Raw genomic sequence first — 12,248 nt, forward strand, 5'->3', positions numbered from 1 at the left:
TCTCCCGCCCGTTTGGGAGCTTTGGTATAATCCCCATGGTCCTTTCAGGAACCCCAGCATCCACTTAGGACGATAGAGAAAATAAGAATTTACTTACCGATAATTCTATTTCTCGGAGTCCGTAGTGGATGCTGGGCGCCCATCCCAAGTGCGGATTATCTGCAATACTTGTACATAGTTATTGTTAACTAATTCGGGTTATTGTTAAGGAGCCATCTTTAAGAGGCCCTTTCTGTTATCATACTGTTAACTGGGTTTAGATCACAAGTTGTACGGTGTGATTGGTGTGGCTGGTATGAGTCTTACCCGGGATTCAAAATGCCTCCCTTATTGTGTATGCTCGTCCGGGCACAGTACCTAACTGGAGTCTGGAGGAGGGTCATGGGGGGAGGAGCCAGTGCACACCACCTGACCTAGTAAAGCTTTACTTTTTTGTGCCCTGTCTCCTGCGGAGCCGCTATTCCCCATGGTCCTTTCAGGAACCCCAGCATCCACTACGGACTCCGAGAAATAGAATTATCGGTAAGTAAATTCTTATTTTTTTATTTATTAATAGTTTCTTATATAGCGCAGCAAATTCCGTTGCACTTTACAATTGGAAATAACAATGATATAACAAAACTGGGTAATAACAAACAGTCATAGAGGTAGGCAGGCCCTGCTCGCAAGCTACAGTCTATAGGGAATTAGGAATGGATACACAAGGATAGGTGCTATCTATTGCATAGTTGTCCACCAGATTGCAAAGGTTCTTGGTGGGCTGTATGATATGGTCATACAGCAATGATGAACCGGGGTCGGGAGGAAGGATGAGACGACATGTGAGGATGTGTGTGGACTGTGCAGAGTGGTTGCAATTTGATAGGAAAGTTTATGAAACTTTTGTGGGCGGTTCTGGAATTTGATACACTTGCTTGAAGAGGTGAGTTTTCAGGGAATGCTTTAAGGTTTGGAGACTAGAGGAGAGTCTTATTGTGCATGCTAGGGCATTCCACAGAGTGGGTGCAGCCCGAAGACAGTCCTGCAATCGTGAGTGGGAGCGAGTAATGAGTGTGGATGAGACACGCAGATCTTGTGAAGAGCGAAGAGGTCGGGTTTGGAGGTATCGTGAGATAAGCGAAGTGATGTACATTGGTGTAGTTTGGTTAATAGCCTTGTCTGTGAGTAAAAGTATTTTATATTGAATACGGTAGAATACAGGTAACCATTGGAGGGACTGACAGAGTGGATCTGCAGACGATAAACGTCTAGCAAGGAAGATTAGCCTCGCAGCTGCATTCAGAATGGATTGTAGTGGTAAGAGTCTCGTTTTGGGAAAACCAGTTAGGAGACTATTGCAATAATCAATGCGAGATATCAATAATCAATGGAGATAATGAGAGCGTGGATTAGAGTTTTAGCAGTGTCTTGTGTAAGGTATGGTTGTATTTTAGATATGTTTTTTAGATGCATGTAACATGATTTTGAGACAGATTGTGGGTTTCAAAGGACAGATCACAGTCAAGGATGACACCTAGGCAGTGAGCTTGTGCGGTAGGGTTGATTATCGAGTTTTCAACAGTGATAGAGATATCAGGTTGGTACCTACTATTGGGGGTCATTCCGAGTTGATCGCTCGCTGACGTTTTTCGCAGCGCAGCGAACAGGTTACTACTGCACATGCGTATGCACCGCAATGCGCAGGCGCATCGTACGAGTACAAAGCGGATCATTGCTGGGTGATGGATTTAACAAAGAATCCATTCGCACAGCCGATCGCAAGGAGATTGACAGGAGGAGGGTGTGTGTGGGTGGCAACTGACGGTTTTCAGGGAGTGTTTTGAAAAACGCAGGCGTGTCCAAGCGTTTGCAGGGCGGGTGTCTGACTTCAATTCCGGAACCAAAAAGACTGAAGTGATCACAAGGGCTGAGTAAGTCCAGATCTACTCAGAAACTGCAAAAAACTTTTTCGGCCCACTCGGCTGCACACGCGTTTGCACACTTGCAAAGCGAAAATACACTCCCCCATGGGCGGCGACTATGCGTTTGCACAGCTGCTAAAAGTAGCTAGCGAGTGATCAACTCGGAATGACCCACATTGGCCGGTGGAAATATAATTAACGCTTTTTGGAAATATTAAGTTTGAGGTGGCGAGATGTCATCCAAGATGAAATGGCAGAAAGGCATTCAGTGACACGGCCCAGTACAGATAGAGACAAATCAGGGGAGGATAGGTAGATTTGAGTATCATCTGCGTACAGATGATACTGAAATCCAAAAGAGCTGATTAGTTTACTTAGAGATGAGGTATAGATTGAGAAAAGCAGAGGACCTAAGACTGAGCCTTGCGGTACTCCAACTGAAAGAGGTAGCGAAGAGGAGGTAAATTCAGAGAATCGAATACCGAAGGAGCGATTAGATACTGTAGGTAGGATAGGAACCAAGAAAGGGGTGTGTCTTTAAGACCTAGGGATTGTAGTGTTTGTATGAGAAGAGAGTGGTGAACAGTGTCAAAAGTAGCAGATAGATCTAGAAGAACAAGAAGTGAGTAATGGCCTTTAGACTTCGTAGTGACCAAATCATTAACCACTTTTGTCAGTGCTGTCTCTGTGGAGTGTTGGGAACGGAAGCCTGACTGAAGTGGGTCCAATAAGTTGTGTGAGTTAAGAAAGTGTGTGAGTCGAATGTAGGCGAGTCTCTCAAGTAGCTTAGAGAGGCAAGGGAGCTGAGAGATGGGGCGGTAGTTTGAGAGAGAGTTAGGGTCAGAATTTTGTTTTTCAAAATGGGAGTAATGACTACATGCTTTAACAGTGGGGGGAAAATACCAGTAGAGAGAGAGAGAGAGAGAGAGAAAGAAATGACAGATGTTAGTTAAGGTAGAGATGAGTAGCGGAGACAGAGCTTTACTTATTTGTGAGGCTAAAGGATCAAGAGGAGAGGTAGTAGAGAAGCAGGATGAGAAGAGTGATGATACTTCATCTTCATTTGTGGGATCAAATGAAGAGAGTGCCAGAGGGTTCAGGTAAAGAACTGAGCAGGTTACTGGCTGACAAAGAGCATACCATTTCATCTCGGCTCTTATCAATCTTCTCCTTGAAATAGGAAGCAAGATCTTGTGCCTTGATAGTGGCTGGTGTGATAGGTGTGGGAGGATTCAGAAGTGATTTAAATGTATTAAAGAGTCGTTTGGGGTTAGAGGCTTGAGCAGAGATGAGAGTTTGGAAATATGTTTGTTTGGCAGTGTCCAGGGATTTCGATGAAAGTGGTAGACAGTCTTATATGTGAGGGAGTCGCTTCAAATACAAGATTTACGCCACTGATGTTCACGTTTACGTGTGAGTTTTTGTAGATGTCTTGTTAATTTAGTGTTATGGTTGACATCTAGGACTACGTGGAGTGTCATGGGTAGCTGGAGCCACTTCATGAAGGGCTAGTTTTATAGTCTGGTTCAGGTGTGATACAGCCATCTCAGGAGATGTGAATGCAGAAATAGAATGCAGTTGTTGGAGTGAGGTGGAAAGTTCTTGAAGATTAATTGTGTTAATATTTCTGCAGGTGTGAGGAGGATTGGAGGACTTAAGCAACAGAGTCTGAATTAATGGAGGAGAGCATGCAGATGATAAGGTTGTGATCTGAGAGGGGGAATGGACTGTTAGTGAGTTCAGAAACTGAGCAAACAGTAGTCTGGTGAATACTAGATCATGGCAGTTGCTCTCCTGATGAGTAGAGGAGTCAGTCCATTGGGAGAGGCCAAGAGAAAAGGATAGAGAGAGAGTAGTTTGGAGGCATGAGCAGCAGATTTTGGACAATAGCAATATTGAAATCACCCATGATGATGGTGGAGATGTCAGAGGATAGGAAGTGAGGGAGCCAGGCAGAAAAATCTTCCAGAAATTGTTTGGGATGCCCAGGTGGGCGATAAAATGCTGCAACACGCAGAGTGAAAGGAAAGTAAACCCTGGTGGAATGTACTTCAAATTATGTAAATTTGAGTGATGGAACCTGTGGTAGAACAGTGTATGCGAAAGATTGGGAAAGTAATACGGTATGTGCTAATTTTTTATAAGTTTCTGCTATGTCCAATATAAGTCCAACTCAGCCTCAGGCTGGTGTAGAGTGCGGGTTAGTGTGGGAATACCGGCGGCCGGGATCCTGGAGGTCAGAATACCTACCCCGGGATCTCGGCCGCCAGAATGCCGGCAGCGGGGCTACCACTGGAAAGCCCCTTTCGGGCTCGCTATGCTCGCCACGCAGTGGGCTAGGTTGCTCGCTGCGCACTCCACAGGTTCTCTTTCCACTCTATGGGTGTCATGGACACCCACGATTAAGAATAGCCCTGGCGCCGCTGCCAGCATTCTCGGCGGTCGGGATCCCACCATCGGAATTCTTACCGGCTGCCGGGATATTGACTACATACCGGTGCAGAGGACTGTTTTAATGTACTGTAAATAGATATACAAAATGGTGATATGATATCAACTACAACAAAGGAAATGGACCTTGGCGCTGTAGTTTCAAATAATATGAAGGTCGGCAAGCAGTACAGTTAAGCAGTGTTAAACGCTAGTAAAATATTTATTTGTATAGCACGAAGTCTCAGTAGACAGGCACACATCAGAATGAAAGGATATATATCGGTCAGTCGTACACACTGCACAACCCAGTGTACGTGTCATCCCACATTCACCTGCATGCTGTCTGCAGAACATCAAATGTGTCGACCCTGCTGACGACACAAGTGAACACACAATTCAAGGTAGACACTAGATGATATGTCAGTATAACGTTCCAATCCGCTTCATCATTAGATAGGTCGCCTAATGTGTGCCCCACCTTAGAGTGCATTGAAGGGCCCGGGCGATGGGGAGTCATGGCCAAACCCTGAGGGCATGGCCGCTCCCATAAGAGTAAAAAGAAATGAGAAAACTACTATTATTGCCCTTGTAAAGCTTTCCCGGGTCCCTACCTTGCCCCTTAAACAAGCTTAGAAACATAGAATTTGATGGCAGATAACCACTTGGCCCATCTAGCCTGCCCTTTTTTATTGAGTAATCTCAACCCTTTTTGAACCTTAGTTCTTTATAAGGATATTCTTCTGCCTATCCCAAGCATCTTTAAATTGCTATACTGTCTTAGCCTCTACCACCTCTGATGGGAGGCTATTCCACTTATCCACTACCCTTTCTGTGATTTATTTTCCTTAAATTTTCTGTAAACCTACCTCCCTACAGCGTCATTGCATGTCCTTATGTTCTAATACTTCTCTTCCTTTGAAGAATGTTTTCCTCCTGGACTTTGGTAAAACCCTTGATATATTTGAAAGTCTCTCATATACCCCCTTTCCCTTTTCTGCTCCAAACTATACATGTTAAATTTTTTTAGTCTTTCTGGGTAAGTTTTGTGATATACCGTAAGCTATGCACGATTTTAGTTTCCCTCCTTTGTACAGTCTCTAATGCAGGCTTTTTCAACCAGTGTGCCGCGGCACAGACCAGTTGAAAGGTGTGCCGCGGAGTCAGAGTTGCTGCCTGCACCTTAAGAGCGAACTGTGGCCCAGGCTCTTCTTAGAGGATCAGTCATGCCCCGGGTGTGACCGATGCCTTGAAGATGCGGCGGTGTGAAATCATAGGTCATGGCCACGTCGTCTCACCACCCAGCCAGCTCACCCGCCTGCATACACATCTTCCAGTTCATGCCCGCATCCACAACTTTTCCTGCCCACCCACATCCACACCTGCCTGACCGCCCACTGCTCAGTAATCGCAGCACTCCACCATGAACAACCCCCGCCACTAAGAGACAGGGAGGAGGACAGCTGACAGGAAGGGGCTAATATTTGTTATTTTATTTCTCCTGTGGGGATAAAAAAGGATTTATGGGGGGAACAATGGGACTAATTCATGAAGGGAGCAATAGGATTTATGTAGGGGGCAACATGATTTATGTGGGAAGCAATGTGATTGTTTTTTCTGTGTAGACCAATGTATGTGTGGATTTTTTTTTTACTGTGAGGGCCATTGTGTATGGTTTTTTTTTCGTGGGAAACTGAAGGTGTGCCTTGCCAATTTTAAAATATTGTTTGGTGTGCCGCGAGTTAAAAAAGGTTGAAGATCACTGCTCTAATGTATTTATATCCTTCTGGAGATGCGGTCTTCAGAACTGGACATAGTATCCCACATGATGCAGTTAACGGGTAATTAGTACCCACTCCCCCTAGACCCCACCCCCATTGGCTCCACTGTAGCAGGTACAGGAAGACCAACGTAAGTTCTAGAGACATTACTAAAATAAAATAAAAAACAAAATCAAAGAATGGCTACTAAAGTGGTACATTGACTATGGCCCTCATTCCGAGTTGATCGGTCGCAAGGCGAATTTAGCAGAGTTACACACGCTAAGCCGCCGCCTACTGGGAGTGAATCTTAGCTTCTTAAAATTGCGACCGATGTATGCGCAATATTGCGATTACTAACTACTTAGCAGTTTCAGAGTAGCTCCAGACTTACTCTGCCTGTGCGATCATTTCAGTGCTTGTCGTTCCTGGTTGACGTCACAAACACACCCAGCGTTCGCCCAGGCACTCCCACCGTTTCTCCGGCCACTCCTGCGTTTTTCCCGGAAACGGTAGCGTTTTCAGCCACACGCCCCTGAAACGCCGTGTTACCGCCCAGTAACACCCATTTCCTGTCAATCACATTACGATCGCCGGAGCGAAGAAAAAGCCGTGAGTAAAAATACTTTCTTCATAGTAAAGTTACTTGGCGCAGTCGCAGTGCGAACTTTGCGCATGCGTACTAAGCGGATTTTCACTGCGATGCGATGAAAAATACCGAGCGAACAACTCGGAATGAGGGCCTATATAATAAAACTTATCAGGAATGTCTTCAGTAACTGAAAATGTGATGGTACAGTTTACAGGATAGAGGTTACAGAGGGGAAACAATAGGAAGATTCAGATTTATAAAAGGTATTAATAGAGTTTAGGGTGGTATGTAAAAGAATTAGAGATATGAAAACGTAGCGGTAACAATAGGAAGATTTTTGTTTCCGTTTTTTATGGAAATAGTAATCAGCCCATTGTACAATCTGACAGCAGTTGCCGTTGGTACTAGAGTAAAATACGGTAATTCCACAATGTATGGGGCAAGTATTATTAACACTTAAAGGCTCCATACACTAGAACGATAATGCCCGATTTCAGCCCAATTCGGACATTCGGGTCGATATATTGGGTGAAATCAGGCATTTTCGTTGTGCTTTACACCCGATCCGATGCGCGTTCCCGTGAGCATCGGATCGGATCACCCTAGATCCAACATATCACGAGTGCTGCACTCGTGATATGTCAGATCCCGCAGGAATGGCTGGGATAGTAAATGATTCATCGTATGCATCTTTTACTATCTTGCCGCCTGGGAGGTTGAAGGGAAATCCTAGACGACATGACGGACCGTCATATCGTATAAGTGTATGGGGCCCTTTAGAGTTGTAAGATATACTGTAAATAAAAAGAAACCTATAGGGCAGACTAGATGAAGCCTAGGTTCTTTTATGCCGTCATATTCTATGATTGTATGTCTACAAAATATTTATGAAATATATTTTATTTCTAGCTGCATACATATATTTCAGCAGCAGATGGCAGCAAAAAGTCCTGGAGAAAAGGGAATGCACTGCTCTATATGGTTGTTGCAATCTTATCAGCACATGTAACATTTCATTTTTTTCTTTAAATAAAATGCATGGTGTAGTAGTATACAGTACCTACTGACGCTTCAGGATTAGTTAAAATTGAAAATGCTTTGAAATAATGATATTATCTCTGACACATCCATGTAACTTTCACATGCTGTTTATTAAACTGTGAAAAGTCCATCACATAAAGTGACAAAAAAAGAATGTAATAATCTAAATGGAATAATGTATAATCCATATCTGCCTTACTTAATTCTACAATATTTATTTATTTGATGGTATATTGTATGCTTTGTTTAATAATTTTATTATTACATATAACGTATTGTGAAATAACAGTAACACATATTGTAAAGTACTGTAATAATGACCCATTGAAACTTATCACCCCATCATAACAGGTTAGTGATGAGCTAGAATTTTGTAGCATTATAGAGACATATAAGGCTATTTACGAGTGCAAAGTGCAAAACTGCCGCTGTGCAATGCTTTTCAGTATGTGCAATTATACCTACTGTACTATGGGGGTCATTCCGAGTTGATCGCTAGCTGCCGTTGTTCGCAGCGCAGCGATCAGGCTAAAAATCGGCATTTCTGCGCATGTGTATGCACCGCAATGCGCACGCGCGACGTATGGGTACAATGACCTTTGTGGTTTTGCACAGGTCCTAGCGAAGCTTTCACTCGCACGGCACAACGCAAGAAGATTGACAGGAAGGGAGCGTTTCTGGGTGTCAACTGACCATTTCAGGGAGTGTTTGGAAAAACGCAGGCGTACCAGGGAAAACGCAGGCGTGGTCTTGTTTTGCACAAAATGTTTTTGCAGGCGCCCTGCTGCACAGGCATTCGCACTTCAAAGCAAAAATACACTCCCAGTGGGCGGCGACAATGCGTTTGCACGGCTGCTAAAAACTGCTAGCGAGCGATCAACTCGGAATGACCCCCTATAAGCCACGCAGAGCCACATTAACCGAGATCTTACTTTTGCAGGTTAGGGGTGTGGCCTGGAAAAGGCTAAGTGGAAAGAGTAAAAACATTGCCTCAAAGGGGTCTATATAGTAAATTATACTTACAGCGGGTGGCACTTGATATGCCGGCTGTCGGGATCCCGGCGATCAGCATACCGGCGCCGGAATCCCGACACCCGGCATACCAACAACTATTTCTCTTACGTCCTAGAGGATGCTGGGGACTCCGTAAGGACCATGGGGTATAGACGGGCTCCGCAGGAGATAGGGCACCTAAAAAGATCTTTGACTATGGGTGTGCACTGGCTCCTCCCTCTATGCCCCTCCTCCAGACCTCAGTTAGATCTTGTGCCCAGAGGAGAATGGGTGCACTGCAGAGAGCTCTCCAGAGTTTTCTGTGGAAAAAGAATTTTGTTAGGTTTTTTATTTTCAGGGAGTCCTGTTGGCAACAGGCTCCCTGCATCGTGGGACCGAGGAGAGAGAAGCAGAGCTGGCTTGTTAAGTTGGGCACTGCTTCTAAGGCTACTGGACACCATTAGCTCCAGAGGGACTGGAACACAGGTCTCACCTGGGGTTCGTCCCGGAGCCGCGCCGCCGTCCTCCTCACAGATGCCGAAGATAGAAGCCGGGGGAGTATGAGAAGGCAAAGAAGACTTCAGGCGGCAGAAGACATCAGATCTTCATGAGGTAAGCGCGCAGCGGTAAGCTGCGCGCCATGCTCCCAGTCACACACACACAAGCAGGCACTGAAGGGTGCAGGGCGCAGGGAGGGGCGCCCTGGGCAGCAATATTCCTCATATTTGGCACTGATAAGCATGGATTAGGCTGTGGCACAGTAAATCCGGTAACCCCCGCCATTTTTCTATAGAAAGTTGATGGGACCGAAGCCCGCCGTCGGGTGGGCGGGGCTTGATCCTCAGCACTAACCAGCGCCATTTTCTCCACAGAGACTGCATGAGGAAACGCTGGCTCCCTGTTCTCTCCCCTGCTGAGCTTCACAAGCTGGAAAAAAGAGGAGGGGGGCACTTTGGCGACGCAGTGAGAGGAGATTACAATTATATACATATAACAGCGCTATCTGGTCATATATTCCAGTGTTTTTAAGCGCTGGGTGTGTGCTGGCATACTCTATCTCTCTGTCTCTCCTCAGGGCCTGGTTGGGGTTTTGTCCCCTTATAGGTAACTCCCTGTGTGTGTGGGGTGTCGGTACGTGTGTGTCGACATGTCTGAGGCGGAAGGCTTCTCCAAGGAGGAGGTGGAGCAAATGAGTGGTGTGTCCCCGTCGGTTGTGCCGACTCCAGATTGGATGGACATGTGGCATACGTTGCATGCAAGTGTGGCATCTTTACATAAAAGGCTTGATAAGGCTGGTTTAGGGGGGACATCAGGCGGTCAATCCTCAGATTGGACCGACTCACAGGGCCCGTCGGGGTCTCAAAAGCGTCCCTTAACACAAGACACTACTACTGACACGGATTCTGATTCCAGTGTCGACTATGACGAAGTAAAATTGCACCCTAGGTTGACTAAAACCATTCAGTGTATGATTGTGGCAATAAGGGATGTGTTGCATATTGTGGCTGAACCCTCGGTCCCCGACACAAGGGTACACATGTTTAAGGAAAAGAAACAGATTATTAATTTTCCCACATCTCATGAATTAAATGAGTTCTTTGGAAAAGCTTGGGAGACTCCGGATAAGAGACCGCAAATCCCCAAAAGAATTTTTATGGCATACCCTTTCCCTAAGCAGGACAGGGAGATTTGGGAATCACCCCCCACTGTGGACAAGGCCCTGACGCGCCTGTCCAAGAAAGTGGCGCTAACGTCTCCTGACACAGCGGCCCTTAAGGACCCTGCAGATCGCAGGCAAGAAACTACCTTAAAGGGTATTTATTCTCATATGGGTGCTGTGTTAAGACCGACGATTGCGTCGGCATGGGTGTGTAGCGCAATTGCAGCTTGGACAGATGAGCTGACAGATCAATTTGATACTATGGATAAGGATACTATATTCCTAACTCTAGCCCATATAAAAGATGCAGTCTTATTTATGAGGGATGCTCAAAGGGACATTGGATTGCTAGCTTCTAGGGCCAATGCCATGTCTATCTCAGCGAGAAGATCCTTATGGACTCGCCAATGGACGGGTGATGCGGATTCCAAAAAACATATGGAAGTACTACCCTATAAGGGTGATGTATTGTTTGGGGATGGGCTGACGGACCTGGTTTCCACAGCTACAGCAGGTAAATCAAATATTTTACCATTTCTCTGACGTCCTAGTGGATGCTGGGAACTCCGTAAGGACCATGGGGAATAGCGGCTCCGCAGGAGACTGGGCACAAATAGAAAGCTTTAGTACTACCTGGTGTGCACTGGCTCCTCCCCCCATGACCCTCCTCCAAGCCTCAGTTAGTTAGATTTTTGTGCCCGAACGAGAAGGGTGCACACTAGGGGCTCTCCTGAGCTTCTTAGTGAAAGTTTTAGTTTAGGTTTTTTATTTTCAGTGAGACCTGCTGGCAACAGGCTCACTGCATCGAGGGACTAAGGGGAGAAGAAGCGAACTCACCTGCGTGCAGAGTGGATTGGGCTTCTTAGGCTACTGGACACCATTAGCTCCAGAGGGTCCGATCACAGGCCCAGCCTTGGAGCTCGGTCCCAGAGCCGCGCCGCCGGCCCCCTTACAGAGCCAGAAGCAAGAAGAGGTCCAGCAAATCGGCGGCAGAAGACATCCTGTCTTCCACAAGGTAGCGCACAGCACTGCAGCTGTGCGCCATTGCTTCTCAGCACACTTCACACTCCGGTCACTGAGGGTGCAGGGCGCTAGGGGGGGGCGCCCTGAGCAGCAATAGAAACACCTTGGCTGGCTAAAAATACATCACATATAGCCCCTGGGCTATATGGATGAATTTTAACCCCTGCCAGATTTTCACAAAAAGCGGGAGAAAGGCCGCCGAGAAGGGGGCGGAGCCTATCTCCTCAGCACACAGGCGCCATTTTCCCTCACAGCTCCGCTGGAAGGACGTCTCCCTGACTCTCCCCTGCAGTCCTGCACTACAGAAACAGGGTAAAAAAGAGAGGGGGGCACTAATTGGCGGGTTATTAACAATACAGCAGCTATAAGGGAGAAACACTTATATAAGGTTGTCCCTATATCTATATATAGCGCTCTGGTGTGTGCTGGCATACTCTCCCTCTGTCTCCCCAAAGGGCTAGTGGGGTCCTGTCCTCTATCAGAGCATTCCCTGTGCGTGTGCTGTGTGTCGGTACGTTTGTGTCGACATGTATGAGGAGGAAAATGATGTGGAGGCGGAGCAATTGCCTATAATAGAGATGTCACCCCCTAGGGAGTCGACACCTGAGTGGATGGCTTTATGGAAGGATTTACGTGACTGTGTCAGCTCCTTACAAAAGACAGTTGATGACATGAGACAGCCGACTAATCAGCTAGTCCCTGTCCAGGCGTCTCAGAAACCATCAGGGGCTCTAAAAAGGCCGTTACCTCAGGTGGTGGATACTGACGTCGACACGGATACTGACTCCAGTGTCGACGGTGAGGAAACAAACGTATTTTCCAGTAGGGCCACACGTTACATGATCACG

General features: G+C 46.3%; 1 protein-coding gene across 5 annotated transcripts in view; it reads left to right on the forward strand.

Annotated features, from left to right (window-relative positions):
• The window catches only part of PAK5 (p21 (RAC1) activated kinase 5), a 288,628-nt gene that overhangs the window by 130,468 nt on the left and 145,912 nt on the right, over positions 1-12,248 (forward strand). The window lies entirely within an intron of this gene.

This window comes from Pseudophryne corroboree, chromosome 4, assembly GCF_028390025.1.
Source record: "Pseudophryne corroboree isolate aPseCor3 chromosome 4, aPseCor3.hap2, whole genome shotgun sequence".
Lineage (NCBI taxonomy): Eukaryota > Metazoa > Chordata > Amphibia > Anura > Myobatrachidae > Pseudophryne > Pseudophryne corroboree.